Source organism: Rhineura floridana, chromosome 6 (genome assembly GCF_030035675.1).
Source record: "Rhineura floridana isolate rRhiFlo1 chromosome 6, rRhiFlo1.hap2, whole genome shotgun sequence".
NCBI lineage: Eukaryota > Metazoa > Chordata > Lepidosauria > Squamata > Rhineuridae > Rhineura > Rhineura floridana.
In genome coordinates this window covers 2363873-2381597 of record NC_084485.1, presented here as the reverse complement: position 1 = coordinate 2381597, position 17725 = coordinate 2363873, and positions in this window count along the sequence as shown.

Below are 17725 nucleotides of genomic sequence, written 5' to 3'. Positions count from 1 at the left end.
ACAGTTTGGAGGACAAATTCCCCTGTGTCTCTGCTAGCAATAAAGTCATCTGATGAACCGAACTTGGGCCTGAGACTCCAATTCTTACCTTAACATTTTGGCGCCCAACGTGGGTCAATCGAGGTCAAGGGTATTTCCCCTTGCCCTATAGCGGAGTTCTCGGTCAGGGATATTTCTCCTGCACCTTCCTTGGGCCGTGCGGTTCCCCGGATCGCTTCACTACTCTGCAGGGAGCGCGCCTTCAGCATTTGCTGATGCCCGGCTGGGCTAGGAAGGGGTCAGGGAACGACGCGGAACCAACGGAGGCCTTCCAGAAGTTCGGTCCAGATCACTCTAAACCAGTACCGGAGGTGTTCACCGTCAGACGAGTATTAAGGGATCCCTTTCTGTTCTGTCCTGTTTCTGCCTGCCAGCCGATCCCAGTGGATCGAAGGGGGGTCTGATCAACCTCCATTTCTGTTTCTCTGTCGGGAGGTTTGGGAAGGGGAGTTTCTTGTCGAGTGCTTGGTGAGTGTGTGACTGACCGCTCGATTTCCACGTCTGGCCATTGGACGTACTAGTCCTGGGACGCCTCTGGGTGTCTTGAAAGTCCGGGGGACGTGGGCAGCGGAGCGTGCCTGTAACCTTTACCTCAGCAAGTCGCTTCCCCCAATTCCTATAGGCGACTTGTGTCCTGTGCCCCCTCCCTTCTCTGTGTGTTATCCACTATCCTGAATTGATTAGGTTAGGAAAGAGTTAGGTCAGGATGGGGGGAGGCTCTTCAACCCCTTTGGCTCTCATGGTCAAACACTTTCCTGAAGTCTTTGATACCAGTATCTGCAATGTGCAGACCATGAAGACTAAATGTTCCTGGGACTGGCCTAGACTTGGGCCCTTAGTAGACTGGCCAGCAGAGGGCACTTTCTATGGCCCCATCATTTCCTGCCTCTGGAATGTAATTACAGTGGAAGGCAATCCCAGATGCCCTGAAGATATTCCTTATGTGAAAGGGTGGAGGAAAGGGGCAAGTAATCCGCCACCTTGGGCAAAGAAGTGGGTGGAGAACGCCGCCACGATTATGTTAACTCAGGTCAAGAAGACTTCTAAGACAGGCCGTGAAATAAGCCAGAAGGCCAAGATGCAGCCTGATCTTGATTATACTGTCACCTGGAAACAGAAGGCTGCCTCAGAAGGCCAGGCCGAGAAACCAGAAAAACCTGTTCTAGAAAATCAACCTGAAGAATCACCCCCACCATATGTGTGTCCTTGCCCACCTTCGGCACCGTTAACTCCGTTACCCCTTATAACTGAGACGCCAGAAAAATCCTTGTACCAGCCCTTACCCAGAGAAGAAAGCCAAGGAAGCCCCTTAGAGGAGGGCATTGAGAATCTCCAAAGGTCCGTTCAGCTAATGGAAAAGGAACTAGGGAAACCCAATCCCGAGAGTATTCATGAAAGAAATTCCGAAAGCTCTAGAATCCTGCCTGTTCGTACGGTCCCAGCTATGATCCCCGCCCCAGACCCAATTGATCCCGGCAAAGTAGCCTATAAATCAGTCAATACTTTCACGTATGTGCCATTTAGTTCCTCCGATTTGCTTAACTGGAAAAATCATGGACCATCATATGAGGAGGAACCGGAGAAATTTGTGGACATGGTTGAAGGTATAGTGTCAGCTCAGAACCCCACCTGGTCTGATATACAACAGTTACAGGGATATTTGATGACTACTGAGCAGAGAATGCAAATTCAGGTCAACTTAGAAGAGGCTGCAGGCAAGATTGCCAGGCAGGAAGGAGTGAGAGATGTAGATCGAACAATGTATATAGCCAGATATGCTCCGACTGTGAACCCTCGATGGGACCTTTCTAGTGGAGCGGACCGCACCGCTATGCGTCAGTATCAACAAGCCTTTGTGGAAGCAGTGAAGAAAGGGCAGAAGCGAATGATGAACATGCAAAAGATCCACAATGTAGTCCAGGAAAAGGATGAAAGCCCTGGGGCTTTTCTTGAACGACTCTTTAAGGCATACAGGAGATACACCCCCATCGACCCTGAGGATGAAAGGAACCGACAGACAGTAGCTTTGGCCTTTGTGTCCCAATCAGCACCGGACATCAGAAAGAAATTACAGAAAGCCGAGGGCTTCGAAGGAATGCCCCTCAGCCAGTTGAAGGTTCTAGCAGATAAAGTATTTCTCAATCGAGATGTGGAAGAGAAGCGGGAACAAGTAAAACGGATGAAGGAAAAAGCTAATCTTCTTGCAGCTGTCCTGAGGCCCCAGGAGTCACGAGAACAATTCCCACACCCTCGTCCGTCTTTAGGACGTAATCAATGTGCATATTGTAAAAAGGAAGGCCATTGGAAAAATGAATGTTCAGAAAGGCCCCGGGAACAGTGGAGAAGTTATGGCCGAGGCATTAGACCTGGCAGGGGCCGAGGTCAGGAAAGGGGACGAGGAGGGCTCAACCCTCAGGCATTATCGTCTTCCCAGACGCAGCAGCCTGCTCGGACCATGACTACAGAGGACTATTATACAGAAGACTGAGGATGCCTACGGGGCATTCTGCCTCCCGACCCCGTACTGGAAATCACTGTGGGAGGCAGGAAAATCAAGGGCCTTCTGGACTCCGGAGCTCAGCGTTCGGTCCTCAACGTGCTGCCTGCTGAATTACCCTTAAAAAACAGAAAACTTGTATACCTGTCATAGGGGCGGGAGGACGAATTCTTCAACCCCCCCAGTTGAACTAGTGTATAAACAGCATCACAGTCAATCAGAGATGCTCCTCTGGTTTCTCTAAATTAATCTGTAAATTGTGGATGGTAGTAAAGCATTTTACTTCCCCAATGAAAATTCTTTCTGGACATTATCGTCTTTGTTACTGTAATTAGGAGCCCCCCCCCCCAATTTCATGCATTCTCTGTTTTGGGACAGATCTTGTACGAATGAGTAAGTCCTTCATCACAGTGAAATCACCTCGCTTTTGTCAGTTATCCCTGTAAGGTAACAGAGCTTAAGAATAAGCTTTGCTGGACCTGTCATGACACCTCAGACCCTTAAATTACACCTCAGGAAAATGTGCGCTGAAACAAAGACTAAATGGATTCAGATGCTGCCGGTGGCTTTGTTACACATGAGATGTACACCTGGAGCTAATGGTCTCACCCCATATGAACTGGTCTATGGGAGGCCACCACCTTTGCCTGTGGCAGTGGATACCCTGGCACTAAGGGGGGAAATAAACCTGAAGCGCATTTTAAGAGAATTAAACCGAACTGTTCTAGAGATAAGTCAGTACACAGAGCAGAGTCCTTTGCGACTCACCACCCCTGTTCATGGGTTTCGTCCTGGAGATACAGTATGGGTCAAAAGTTACAAAGAAGATGCTTTGGGGAAAATGTGGGAAGGGCCTTTTGTTGTCTTATTAACTACCCCTACTGCCTTAAAGGTTGAGGGGAACCCTACCTGGATCCATTGGAGTCGCGCTAAAATAGCCTCTCCGGAAAGATGGGCGATTGCCAGCCAGAGAAACCTGAAGATGACCCTGAGAAGGGATGCCACCACGCGGGACGCGACGGGAGAAGCCTCCTCGGGACCGGCAACCGAGAGAGCGAAATAGCTGGGGGCGCTGCATCCCCTACTGTCCTGGATAGAGTAGTGGGACACCGCCCGAAGATTCAGATTTGCCCAGCTTCGACTAGAATGCCTTGTTGTAAATTGTCTTATTTGATTATTCTGTTCCAGTTGGGGTTATTCTAATGCTGCTGTTGTTTCCTCCCCACTGTGTAACGGCTACCCTTCCATCCTGCAGGATGTGTATTAAGACTGTTAGGAACCATAACAATATCCAGGACACTCTAGTTTATCAGAGTAAATTCAGTTGTAAAGGGACAACTGTCACATGCTAGTTTCGTAATGTTAGTTATTCAGCCTGTATTCAGGGAAACCAGACAACTTGTTATGACCCCAAAGAAAGTCCTGACCAATAGTGGCTTCAGGTGAGGGAAGGCACGCAGAGTGGACAAATACTGTTCCAGACCAGATTAGCAACCCCTAATACTACAGCATGGGTTAAAATTGAGCCTTGTGAGATTTCAAAATGGCCTGACCAATGTGGAAATCATGATTGGGAAAGGTCTTATACGTGGGACGATAAATACATTTGTCCTGAAAAGGGCATCAGTACTGAATGTACACATCAGTGTCCTTATTGGAACTGTGTAGGCTGGGCCACTTGGCAAACTACTGGGATAAGTGCTCACCTCTCCAAAGTTACGGTACAAAGTGACTGCGGGCCTCAGAAGTGTAATTATGTAAATTTTACTATTAATAATCCACAGGCCTTTCTGAGTAAATTTGGGCAACACTTTGGGCTACGCATTCATGGAACAGGCAAAGATCCGTTGGGATTGTTCTATCTGAAACTTGTTCAACTAACAGAGACAGGCCATACCTTGCAGCAAACCTTCTTCTCTGATTTCTGGGAGGAGATGAATTCTTCTTTCCAGGTACCTGAAGTGGCCAGAAATTTGTTTATTACTTTTGCAGAAACTGTGGCCACCGCTTTAAACGTCAGTAATTGTTATGTTTGTGGGGGAACTCAGATTGGAGATCACTGGCCCTGGGAAGCTGCCGAATTGAATGTTAGTCAGCTTTATAACACCACCAATATCACAACCCCCCATAGTCAATGGATGTTGAAGGCTACTCTTGTTGGTCGTTGGTGTGTACAAAGGATCTCCCCAGGTGCCCCACAGATAGGTCAGATGCCTTGTGAGACCATGACCATTTTGAATCAGTCTGCAATTAGTTATTGGCCCAATGCCTCTGTGATTCCAGTTAATCTGTTGTGGACAGCAGAGTTAAAGTTAAGGTTAAATTTGTCAGTTATTAATAATAAGTCTTGGAAAGCGTTGCCAGGGTTTTACTGGGTTTGTGGGAGATATGCTTATTCAGAGTTACCCGAACCTTGGGAGGGGACTTGTACTCTAGGAGAGGTCAGACCATCCTTCTTTCTCATTCCCCTCAGTGCAGGAATTCGGTTAGGACATCCTTTGTATGGTAGGAAAAAGAGGATGACAGTTAAGATTGGTGACTGGAAGGATGATGAGTGGCCCCCTGAAAGGATAGTTCAGTACTATGGACCTGCAACCTGGGCCCAGGATGGGTTATATGGATATAGAACCCCAATCTACATGTTAGAATAATTCGGTTACAGGCAGTGCTTGAACTTATAACAAATGAAACTGCAAGGGCTTTGACTGCTCTGTCTAAAACACAAACCCAACTTAGAAATGCTGTGTACCAAAATAGACTCGCCCTTGACTACCTGTTGGCAACGGAAGGAGGGGTTTGTGGGAAGTTCAATTTGACTAATTGTTGCTTACATATTGATGACAATGGAAAAGTAATAGAAGATATAACCGATAAAATAATTAAGCTTGCACATGTGCCTGTACAAACATGGAAAGGATTTGAGTGGGCAGAAGGGCTGGGTCCGTGGTTCCAATGGATAGGAGGGATACAAGGTGTTATTGGAACATTAATTGTAGGAATTCTGATGTGTGTCTTGTTACCCTGTATTCTACCTCTGATAATGCGAGGGTTAAGGAACATGATGGAGAGCATAGCGGACAGGAGAACAGCAGTGCTGTTAATGGCGTTATATGAATATAGGTCCATACCTACCTGTAAGAATGATACTCCCCAAACCTCTTAGCGAGGTCAGTGAAGTATCAAAGGGGGGGTTGTAAGGGTTAATGGATGCCATTAGCAAAGAAGGATTCAGCACGTAGACCAGAAGGAGGCGCAAGCGCAGAGGATTGCTCTAAGAATGGAAAATTACCAGCTATACAGTTATGTTTTGTGCAACACACTCACCAATGTATCTTTTCTGTTGTCTGTAACCCAATAAAAGAGCTGTGCCTCAACTGTCAGGAGACACAGTTTGGAGGACAAATTCCCCTGTGTCTCTGCTAGCAATAAAGTCATCTGATGAACCGAACTTGGGCCTGAGACTCCAATTCTTACCTTAACAGTCCCAAGCTGTGTAGGGCTACACCAAAACCAGAACCTTGAATAGGTTCTGCGGCTTGAAGATCACTTGGCTACAGCCTGGCCCAGTGACCCATGGCATCCCTGCATGTAGCCCTTCCCTCCCTGAGCTTGTGTGGCACCAGCACACTTAGCCCACGTAGTTCCACAAGTGCCCATGCCAGTTGCTAGCCCCCCTGCGCCCACCCCACCCCGCAAGATGGCTGCTTTGTTTGTGTCTTCCATATCAGCATCTGATATTATTCTTATTACCATTATTATTTAAATTTATATCCCACCTTCCTCCCAAAAGTGCCCAGGCTGGCAAACAACAAGCGATAAAGCAATAAAATGATATTAAAAAAAATATCTTAAAAACAATCCCAGCACAATGCAGATTTGCGCAATAAGCCGCCTCCTGTCGTAACCGAAGCACGATGAAGGACTGGCAGGTGGGTGGGTGGGTAGGAGAGCCTTGCCTTTAGGCTTAGACAAGATGGCCTTTGGGGGACCTTCCTAATTTAGGATTATTCCACCCATGCACTGAGTCCAAAGATCAGCAATGCACAGGGTGGGGTGGGGAGGGATGCACACATACGTTACTAAAGATTGTTTCTGAACTGTATGTTACAATTTGCAGACATTAATCTCAGGACTGTTTGTACTGTATTTTTGCCCCCTTATGATGGAAAACTTCCGGGTTTGAGGTGCATGACAAGACCATTTCTTACAGGCTACCATTTGCAAAGAAGGGTTAAGTGTGTCAGGCTCTGCTATTTCAGCACATATTCTGTCTAACGTCCTAGGAAAGGAATTGGGTAGAAACAAAATGTATAACTAATAGCCAGATAACCTTAATAAGTCACTGATCCTGCGATGTGGGAACTGATTTTGCGTCTCTGCTATTTTCTGTGTTGTTCAAGTGTTCATTTCCTAGCTGTTTATATAATTTTTAATGTGTATTTATTGATCATCATTGTTTACTTCGTTAGGAAAGAACCTCAGGTGCGTTCAATATGGCTGGAGCATGGATTGTTCTGATTTAGCAATTCCCAGTTTCAAGTAGGAGCAAACGACAACATCACTGAAGCAGATTTTCTTTTTTTCTGGTGTGTGGGGCTTGAGCCACCTGTGAACCAGAGCCCTTCAGAGGAGAGCAGGGGAGAGAAAGGAAAAAGGTAGCTTTTTCACTCCCTCTTTAGAAATCATGCTCTCCACACCTGTGATATCCAAGCAGTGCTACAAGGCTCTGTTTGCAAGCTGGCTGGAACCAAGACCTGGATCACTCCTCCTGTTAGGCCAGACTTTGCCAGCCTTGGGCAATGCAGGTCTTTTGGACTATACCTCCCATCAGCACGGCTGTATAATGCTGCGGCTGATGGGGTTGTAGTCCAAAGGGCACCAGGTTAGCAAAGGTCTTTAAGGGTCTGAGGCTACATAGCAACATTTTGTTGTGAGTTCCCACCTGCATCCTTCTAATCCTAGTGTTGACAGAATTCTGAATTTGGGGTACTGTTGGACTTAATAATGAATGATCTATTAAGAGTTTTTTCCAAAATACAGCAACTGTAGGAGATGCACAATTTACCCATACATTAAAAACATTTTCTCTGAGCTGTATGCTATAGTTTACAGACATTAATCTCAGAGGCTTTGCTAGGTACTTAAAACACAAATTTGCATAAAATGTGCATATGATAGTTTATATGTATAGATCCTAATGTAGGTCTCTGAGCAAATTAAGATGGCAAGGTGGTGTGTGTGGGGTGTCTCACTGACACTGCAAGCATAAGTTTAAAAGTAGGAGGGGGAAGGGGCAGGAAATCTGGGGCCCAGCGGAAAAGAGCTGGGTCTTACCCCCCCCCCCCATACAACACCCCTGATTAATCTTATCAAACCAAACTAGAGTCAACCCTCTTATCACATAGCAGCAGGAGTAAGGTAGAGGTATGGGTGGGCTGGGGTTGGATGAAAGCCTTTGGGGGTGTGAAGGGGGTGGAAATGAGCCTGGGGGCTGCAACAATGGAAGCTGTTTTAAAAACACACACCAAAGCTTATCCTGATCTCCCCCCAAACCAGAGACCTTCCTTCTTTCTGTTGGTTTTGGGGTCTGGGTGGTGAGTGGATATTTCAAAGAGACCTTGCGCCTGCTGCTGCCGCCTTGCAAGCCTCTGGCCCTTTTCCTCCTCCTTGGTCTGGCAGGATGAGGCCGCCCGGGCTGGGCTAGGTGTTCACTCCCTGGCTCTGGCCTCTCCCCAAGGGAGCCCAGCGCTGACACAACTCTTCCCCCTTCGCCTGCCCCATTTCCCCCCTCCTTTTAAAATGAAGCAATGAAATTATTTTTCTACTTGAGCAGTTTTCAATTTAGATTAAGAAAAATCTGTGCTCCGTTAGCGCTGCTGCAGTAAATCACAAGCAAGTGCCACTCCGCGCCTGACAGGCCGATCGCTTAGTGGATGGAAACCTTTTTTCAAGTTGACAGACTCCGAGTGTGACATTGAGCGAGGGCAAAGTGAGGCACAGCAGGCCTGGGAAATGGCAGAGGAGGGGCATTTGGAGGAGGGTGAGTGGGCAACTAAACAACTGAGGCCTGGCTGGGGAACCCAGTGTGGCTGAAGAGCACCAGAAGAGCCCGCCTGCATCTGGATCAGGACAAAGGGGGCCAGCCAGACAAGCAGCCCATAAGCAAGACCTGACCTGAGCACCTGAGGCTTCAGGAAGAGGTCTGAGCAAGAGGAGTGCCTTCGAGGGCCCGGTGAAAGATCAACCTAGCCAGGAATCCTACAGTCTCCTACAGCGGTCAGCCAGATACCCTCGGGAAACGTCCCACCAGGGCACGAAGCAACCCGTTCCCCTTGTTTGTCCTGCAGAAGCTGGTACTCAGTGGCAGGCTGAAGGCCAGCCAAGACACGGTGCACCCTACCCCCCCACCCCACAATTCCATGTACCACATCGGCAGCTGGATCTTACTACATCAGTGGCAGTGGCAGAACATCCCCCACCACATGGAGGAGAGCAAGCCAGCTCAAGAGCGGCAGAGCAGGCTAGCTGGAAGACCTGGGGAATGAGTCATACAACAATGGAAGCAATGACCTAGGGAGGTGGTGGGCTCTCCGACACTGGAGGCCTTCAAGAGGCAGCTGGACAGCCATCTGTCAGGAATCCTTTGATTTGGATTCCTGCATTGCGCAGGGGGTTGGACTTGATGGCCTTGTAGGCCCCTTCCAACTCTACTATTCTATGATTCTCTACTATACAAACCACACCTTGGAAGGTTGTCCGGAAGGGGGTGTGGCCCTTGGGCTGGAAAGGGCTCCTCACCTCTAGGGTGGAGAGTGGTATTTCTGACCAAGGTGCGAAATCTGGAGAAGTCTGTGGCTCTTGTGAACACAGTGAGCTTTGGAACCTGCCTTATACTAAGCCAGACGGGTTGCCCAGTTAGCCCAGGATTGTCTACTCTGACTGGTAGCAGCTCCCCAGGTTATGAGGCAGGGAAATCTCAGGAAAAATGTCCTTACTGTTAGAACTGTACGACAATGGGACCAATGACCTAGAGAGGTGGTGGTCTCTCTGACACTGGAGGCCTTCAAGAGGCAGCTGGACAGCCATCTGTCGGGAATGCTTTGATTTGGATTCCTGCATTGCACAGGGGGTTGGACTCGATGGCCTTGTAGGCCCCTTCCAACTCGACTATTCTATGATTCTATGAAGTCAGTGGGGGCTCTGCTGCTTCCTGGCATCTGCCACCTGAAGCAGCTGCCTCACTCTGCCTAGTAGTAGGGCCAGCACTGGATAGACTGCTTCTGAACATGGAGGGTTAATGTAGCTAACATGCTGAAAGCTGTGAAAGGAACTTTCCGTCCATGAATTTATCTAACCTGGGGGTGGGGAATCCAACGCAGTGGCCAATGTCTTGGTGCTAGGGTGACATATTTCCTCTTGTTTGTCCAGACACCTTCACTGGGTGACCCCTAGCATGATATGAGAGGGAGCGGGAGGATTCCCCAGATCTGTTAGGTTCACATCATTCATACGATTATAAACCTCTGCAGTTATTTACCTGATTTGTCTTTTTCCTTCTGTGTTAAAAAGCCCCAAAGTCTTTCGGGAAACTGCTCCGTGAAGCCCTTGGCCACTTTGGATTATTTTTTTGTGCCATTCGTATCGTGCCCTGATGGCTTCCTTCAGGTGGGGCAACCAGAATTGGACCCAGGATCTTGAATGGCATGTGGCTCCATCCAGCACATCATCCGGGCACCTTGCCTTGCGGTACCCTGCACTGAGCAGGGGGTTGGACTAGATGGCCTTATAGGCCCCTTCCAACTCTGCTATCCTATGATTCTATGATTCTATACTCCAGCTGGGAGTAGCTGGGCAACCTGCCTTTGCCACGGAAACCTTTTCTTTCCCCTGGCCGGGGACCCCTCCAGCTGTAAAAGCCACGATGCTCCTACAGCCCTGGACGTTTGGCTTGGCACCTTCTGCTACGCACATGGGAGCGGACGGACATCCTGGCCACAAAGTGGGGCAGCTCCCAGGCTTTTCTGGGTGCTACAGAATCCCAGGACTCTGTCGGGAGTGCTTTGATTTGGATTCCTGCATTGAGAAGGGGGTTGGACTTGATGGCCTTATAGGCCCCTTCCAACTCTACTATTCTATGATTCTATGACTCAAAAGGCGGAGAGGGTGATCCATGGCTGGGGGGGGCATGGGGGACAACTGCCTAGACTGGAACTGCAGCCCAGGTGTTTCCTCTGCCATTCTAGAACTGAGGAAGCTACCTTCTACTGAATCAGACCATTGGCCCATGTAGCTCAGTATTGTCTACACTGATTGGCAGCGGTTGTCTAAGATTTTCAGACAGGAGTCTCTCCTAGTCCTATCTGCAGATTGAACCTGGCACCTTCAGCGTGTTAAGCAGTTGCCCTACCCCTGAGCCACTGCCTTTCCCTGAATGCATCCCTTGAAACACACACATGATTTCCCTCCAGGGAGGGGGCAAAAAACCCACCCACCTACCCACACCCACCCCTGCTTTAATCTTCAGTGCAATTAACCTTCTGCAGTTGGACAGGCTGTGTGTGAGGAGAGCAAGCTAGCTTTCCTAGGGAGAAGGTGCCAAGCAGATGGATGGATGTGCCTACTATCAAGAGCTCCCAGATGGCAGGAGCAATGAACCTCATCTTCTCCCTCCCTCTTCACCCCCCCCCACAGATCTCCCCTCCCCTTGCCCCCTGCTGCAATCTCATTCATGCCAATAACGCGATGAACGTGAATGGGCTGTCCTTCCCCTTCCAACACAGGGCAAGTTGGAGGGCTGTAGACAGACATGTTGGATCAAGGGGGCAGGAGGGGGCAGAGGGTTAGTGCAGAACAACAAATACTGAGATCCCTAATATGCTTAAAGTTTACAGTTACAGTATTTCGTTGTATTAGATCTCGAATGAGCCTGCATGTTTATTTATTCCTTTGTACCCCCGGAAGTAAAATAGCTAGAGTGAATGGCTTTTTAAAAAATGAACAATGTCAGTTCAAGGGAAGGTCTGCAATGTCCCCAAGGGGGTCATAGCCCTGGGAAAGACTGTCATGGGGAAAAAGAGCCCATGTGGCTTCAGATTTTCCCAACATTACTGAATGCAGCAGCTCCTGGACTGCTAAAAGTAATGTTCCTTTCTCTTTTCTTTTAAGTAGAGACCTTACCCCAGTCTGCATCTGTGCTGGAACTGCTTGTTTAGATGTTTCTATCTATCTATCTATCTATCTATCTATCTATCTATCTATCTATCTATCTATCTATCTATCTATCTATCTATCTATCTATCTATCTATCTATCTATCTATCTATCTGTCTGTCTGTCTGTCTGTCTGTCTGTCTGTCTGTCTGTCTGTCTGTCCGTCTATCCGTCTATCCGTCCGTCTATCCGTCCATCTATCCGTCCATCTATCCGTCCATCTATCCGTCCATCTATCCGTCCATCTATCCGTCCATCCATCCATCCATCCATCCATCCATCCACCCATCCTGCCCTTCCTCCCAGAAGGTGCCCAAGGACGTTTTGTTTTCATATATTTTAAAGTTTGCATTTCGGACTAGTTCCTGGGAGACCAGGGTTCAAATCCCCATTCAGCCATGAAGCTCACTGGGGTGACCTTGGGCCAGTCACTGCCTCTCAGCCTAACCTACCTCACAGGGTTGTTGTGGGGATTAAATTAGGAGGGGGAGAAGCATGCACACCACTTTGACCTCCTTGGAGGGAAAGTGGGATATAAATGCAATAATACATCATATTAAATAAATTAAACCCTGCAAACCTGTGAACGCAATTGCTTGGGGGCCATGTTGCAAGAAGTGAGGCACCAACGCTTATATCAAGCAACCTGAACCAATGGAGGTGGGGTGGGGAAATGGACAGAAAAGCAACCTGGTCTTCCTTTACTGATTCCTTCTTCAGAAGCCACTTGTTGATAGACTGTCTTCCTTCTCCTTCATCTTGTTAGATAGATAATGTGTGTGCGAGTGCTAACCATTCTGATTATTCAGAATGGCTTTATTTCCCAGCAGCAATAAACCTTTAATTCTCTATTCTTTCAACAAGGCTGCTCATTTTTGTGTACAGCTGCTTTGGGTAGAGACACACTCCCTGTTCTCCCAGTGCGACTTCACTTCTCTTTTCTGAAAGTGGGGGCACACAACACTAGTCTAACCCCACCCCCTTTTAACGGTATAACCTGGGGAGGATCAGCTGGAGTGGCTTTTTAAAAAAATCTTGCTTCAGAAAGATTGTTCAGCTGATGGACAGCTCAAGCCGTTCCGCTCCACGTTTGGCCAACGGAAGCACTTTGCTGTGGGTGACTAGCTAGCGTCCTCACTGCTCACAGCCTTTATCCATCCCAAACTTCAATAGGCTGGCTCTGCATGCTCTAGGCCACAAAGCCTCAGCCACACCACTTTTAGCTCTCTGGAAGTAAATCTGGATTCAGGCCCTGGTGCAAGATGTAGGAAATTGTTGAATGAACTGGGGATGGAGACCACAGGGCTATCAAATTCAACATATATGTAAGTGGACAGTTGCCAAGCAAATCCAACCCAGTCACATTTGATTTCAAAAGAGGAATATCTCCAGAAATGAGGGAATTTGGTAAAAAGGAAGTTGAAAGGGAAAGTGAAGAGGGTCAGTTCTCTTCAGAATGTTTGGCAGTTGTTCAAAACCACAATACTAGAAGCTCAGCTCGAATACATACAGGCAGGGGCACAGACTTTAGATCTGCACATGGGCATGTGTGTACACAGGACAAACTGCAGGGGTTTAGTCGTCTTAGACCTCTTACTTTTTGGGGAGCAGGTTCCCTATGTCTTCAGCATCCTATGAGACAATCAGCATGAGAGGGGAGTGAGCCACTGAGAAGAGTCTTCTAACGTGTTTCCTTGCCCTTTCCTGGTCCTTGGAACCAATCAGATTGAAAGGAGGTGAGTCAGCGACTGAGAAGGCTCTTTTCAAAGTATTGGCAATCATAGAATCATAGAGTTGGAAGGGGCCTTGTAGGCCATCGAGTCCAACCCCCTGCTCACAGCAGGAAATCCACAGCTAGAGCATCTCCCCCAGATAGCTGTCCAGCCTCTGCTTGAAGACACCCAGCGAAGGGGATCCTACCACCTCCCTAGGCAGTCGGTTCCATTGCCGAACTGCCCTTACTGTCAAGAAGTTCCTTCTAATGTCCAATCTGAATCTACGCTCCTGCAACTTAAAACCATTAGACCTAGTCCTACCCTCTGGGGCAGCAGAGAACAAATCTGTACCCTCCTCTATGTGACAGCCCTTCAGGTACTTAAAGAGTGTAATCATGTCACCCCTCAGCCTTCTCTTCACCAGACGGAACATGCCAAGTTCCTTCAACCTTTCCTCATAAGACTTGTTCTCCATACCGGCTATCATCCTCGTCGCCCTCTTCTGAACCCGCTCTAACTTGTCTATATCTTTCTTAAAATAAGGCGCCCAGAACTGAACGCAGTATTCCAGATGAGGCCTGACCAATGCAGAATATAGTGGGACTATTACTTCCCTCGACCTGGAAACTATAGCTCTGTTTATGCAGCCCAAAACCGCGTTTGCCTTTTTTGCCGCAGCATCACACTGCTGGGTCATGTTCAACTTGCGATCCACTACAATTCCAAGGTCCTTCTCACACGCACTACTGCTAAGCCGGGTATTTCCCATCCTGTACCCGTGCATTTTGTTTTTGTGGCCTAAATGCAGAATCCTGCATTTGTCTTTATTGAATGTCATTTTATTAATTTCAGCCCAATTTTCTAGTCTATCCAGGTCCCTTTGGATTTTATTCCTGTCTTCCATTGTGTTAGCTATCCCTCCCAGTTTCCTATCATCCGCAAACTTCATAAGGCTTCCCTCCACCCCATCGTCTAAGTCATTGATAAAAATGTTGAAGAGTATCGGCCCAGGACAGAACCCTGTGGCACTCCACTCGAGACCTCCTTCCAGTCCGAAGCAGAGCCACCGACGACCACTCTTTGAGTACGGTTTTCCAACCAGTTGTGAATCCACCTGACAGTATTTCCATGTAGTCCGCATTTGACTAGTTTGCTAATCAAAAGGTCGTGGGGGACTTTGTCAAACGCTTTGCTGAAATCTAGATAGATTATATCTACAGCATTTCCACCATCTACTAAGCTAGTGACCCGATCAAAAAAAGAGATGAGATTAGTTTGACAGGATTTTTTCTTGACAAACCCATGCTGGCTCCTTCTAATCACAGCATTGTCATCTAGATAGTTGCCAATGGACTCTTTTATTATCCGTTCTAATATCTTTCCCAGTATTGAAGTCAGACTGACCAGCCTGTAATTCCCTGGATCTTCTTTTTTACCCTTTTTAAAGAGCGGGACGACATTTGCCCGTCTCCAATCCTCCGGCACCTCTCCCGTTCTCCAGGATTTCTCAAAGATGATGGCAAGAGGTTCCGAGAGTACATCCGCAAGTTCCTTCAATACCCTGGGATGCAGTTCATCAGGCCCTGGAGATTTGAACTCATTTAGGTTAACTAGGTATTTCCTGACTATCTCCTTATCAATCTCGAACTGCAGTCCCGACCCCTTACTGAGATTGCTACCGATGCAAGGTTGCACACTGTTCCCTTTTTGGGAGAAAACGGAGGCAAAATAGGTGTTGAGCAGTTCTGCTTTTTCCTCGTTATCTGTCAACATTTTGCCATCCTCACTGAGCAGCAGTCCCACCGTTTCCTTGGTCTTTCTCTTGCTTCGAACATATCTGAAAAACCCCTTTTTGCTGTTCCTCGCTTCCCTCGCCAGCCTCAGCTCATTCTGGGTTTTAGCTTTCCTTACGCCATTCCTGCAAGCCCAAGCTGCTCGTCAGTACTCTTCCTTGGTGATGCGTCCTTCCTTCCATTCTTTATACATGCTCTTTTTTACTTTTACCTCCTCCACCAGTCTTCCGTGTAGCCACATTGGCTTTTTCCGATGTCTTCCGTTTTTCTTCCTCTTTGGAATTGTTTGCGATTGCGCTTTTTGTAATATGTTCTTCATGAACTCCCACGCTTCTTGGGCTCCTTTTTTCTTTAGTCTATCTAGCCACGGGATCCTACCCATCATTTCCCTGAGCTTGCTAAAATCGGCTTTCCTGAAATCCAAGCTCCATATTTGACTATATTCTTCTTTGGCTTTCCCCAGAATCACGAATTCCAGCATTACGTGGTCACTTTCCCCCAAGGTACCGACCGCTTTAATTCCCGTGACCAATTTGTCCGTGTTAGTTAAGATCAGGTCCAGGATTGCCAATCCCCTTGTTCCTTCTTCTACTTTTTGAAAGAGGAAATTATCAGCAAGGCCCATCAGGAATTTGTTGGAGGCTTTGTGCTTCGCAGAGTTTGTCTCCCAGCAGATATCCGGGTAGTTGAAGTCCCCCATCAGTACTACTTCTTGCCTCCTTGAGATTTCAGAGATTTGTTTGAGAAAGGCCTCGTCTACCACCTCTTCTTGGCCAGGGTGTCTGTAGTAGACACCTACTACCATGTCGGTTTTATTTGTTTCTCCATTTATTTTTACCCAAATGGTCTCTATCGGACCCCTTTGTTCGCTCTCTTGGATTTCCGTAGAGGTGTATTTGTCTTTGACGTATAATGCTACTCCTTTTCCTTTTCTGTTGCTTCTATTCTTTCTGTAGAGTTTATATCCTTGAATGGCTATATTCCAATCATGGGAGACATCCCACCAAGTTTCTGTTATCCCTATGAAGTCATATTTGCCTTGATGCACTAAGACTTCAAGCTCCCCTTGCTTGTTTCCCAAGCTCCGCTCGTTGGTATATAGACAGCAGAAGTCTCTTTTGTCCTGATTGGATTCCTCTGTTAATATACCATGAGCTTTGCCGTGCATCCCTTTCTGCCTCCCAGTGTCTGCTGTACCCTTCAAATCGTTGCATTTACAACCCTCTGTCTTTGGATCAGTATTTAAGCTATCATCTCCATCCTCCAGAGGCTTTAGTTTAAAGCCCTCTTGATGAGTTTTGCCAAACTTCTGCCAAAGAGATTCTTCCCAGTCCTCGTGAGGTGCAGCCCATCTCCTGCCAACAGTCCCCCCTCCAAGAAGCTTAGACCATGGTCCCAGAATCCAAACCTTGCCCGTCGACACCATCTGCGTAACCAGTCGTTGACCTGCAGTATCTTCCTTTCCCTTTGTAGTCCTCTATCCTTCACGGGAAGAATCGACGAGAAGACCACCTGCACCCCCAAATGCTTGACCTTCCTACCCAGAGCCTCATAGTCCGAGGTGATCTGTTCCAAGGTGTTTCTGGCCGTGTCGTTTGTGCCCACATGGATGAGGAGAAAGGGGTACTGTGATGTTCCTGTATTAATGTATATATGGTAAGTGCTGTTTGTATAGAAGATACATGGTAAGTGGAATGAAAGAGGAGGGGGGAGTAAATGAGCAGTAGAATGCTGGATGATTGGCTGAGTGTTCGGATGGCTGAGAGTATAAATGGAAGGATGACAGTTGAATCTGGGTGGACGTGAGTGGGTTGTTTGAGAGGTGTTTGGTGGACGTTAGTGGGTTGTTTGAGAGGTGTTTGGTGAGTGGGTTGTTTTGGTGGAGTTGGGAGGTGGGTGTGAGTTGGTGTATGTCAGGAGAGTGTGGAGAAAGAGGGAGGTGGAGTTCGGATTAGTAATAAGTCAAATATCACAGTAATAGATGAAACCATAAGCTTGTAGATCATTATCAAAGTTATCTTGTTATTAATGTTATTTAATAAAAACTATATTTGGTTTACCGAAAGCCTGATCCTTGGCTGGGGTCTCACAGACCAGAAGGGAGGGTAAGGTAATGACCAAGGCTGAAGGGAAACAGTAACAAATGGTGGCAGCAGTGAAGAGGAGATTATAACATTCATAAGTATCTAGAGCAACCCTGAGTTATGAGTTATCTGCAGTGATACAAGGGGGTTGGGAACAGCATAGGCACGCAGTCACAAATATAACCGGATAGGGAGACTCAGGCAAGGTCTCTGGGAACACTGGTTGTAGAACGTGACTGGTGGTGCTGCCTAGCAGGGGGATCTATTGAGATCTGTGCTAGAGCGGAGAGAGAAACCATAAAAAAGGACAGTCCGGACTGGTGGAGTCCCTGGTGGTGCCTAGTGAAAGGCAGTAGCCACGAGCAGGTAGGAACCTGACAGGGAGAGC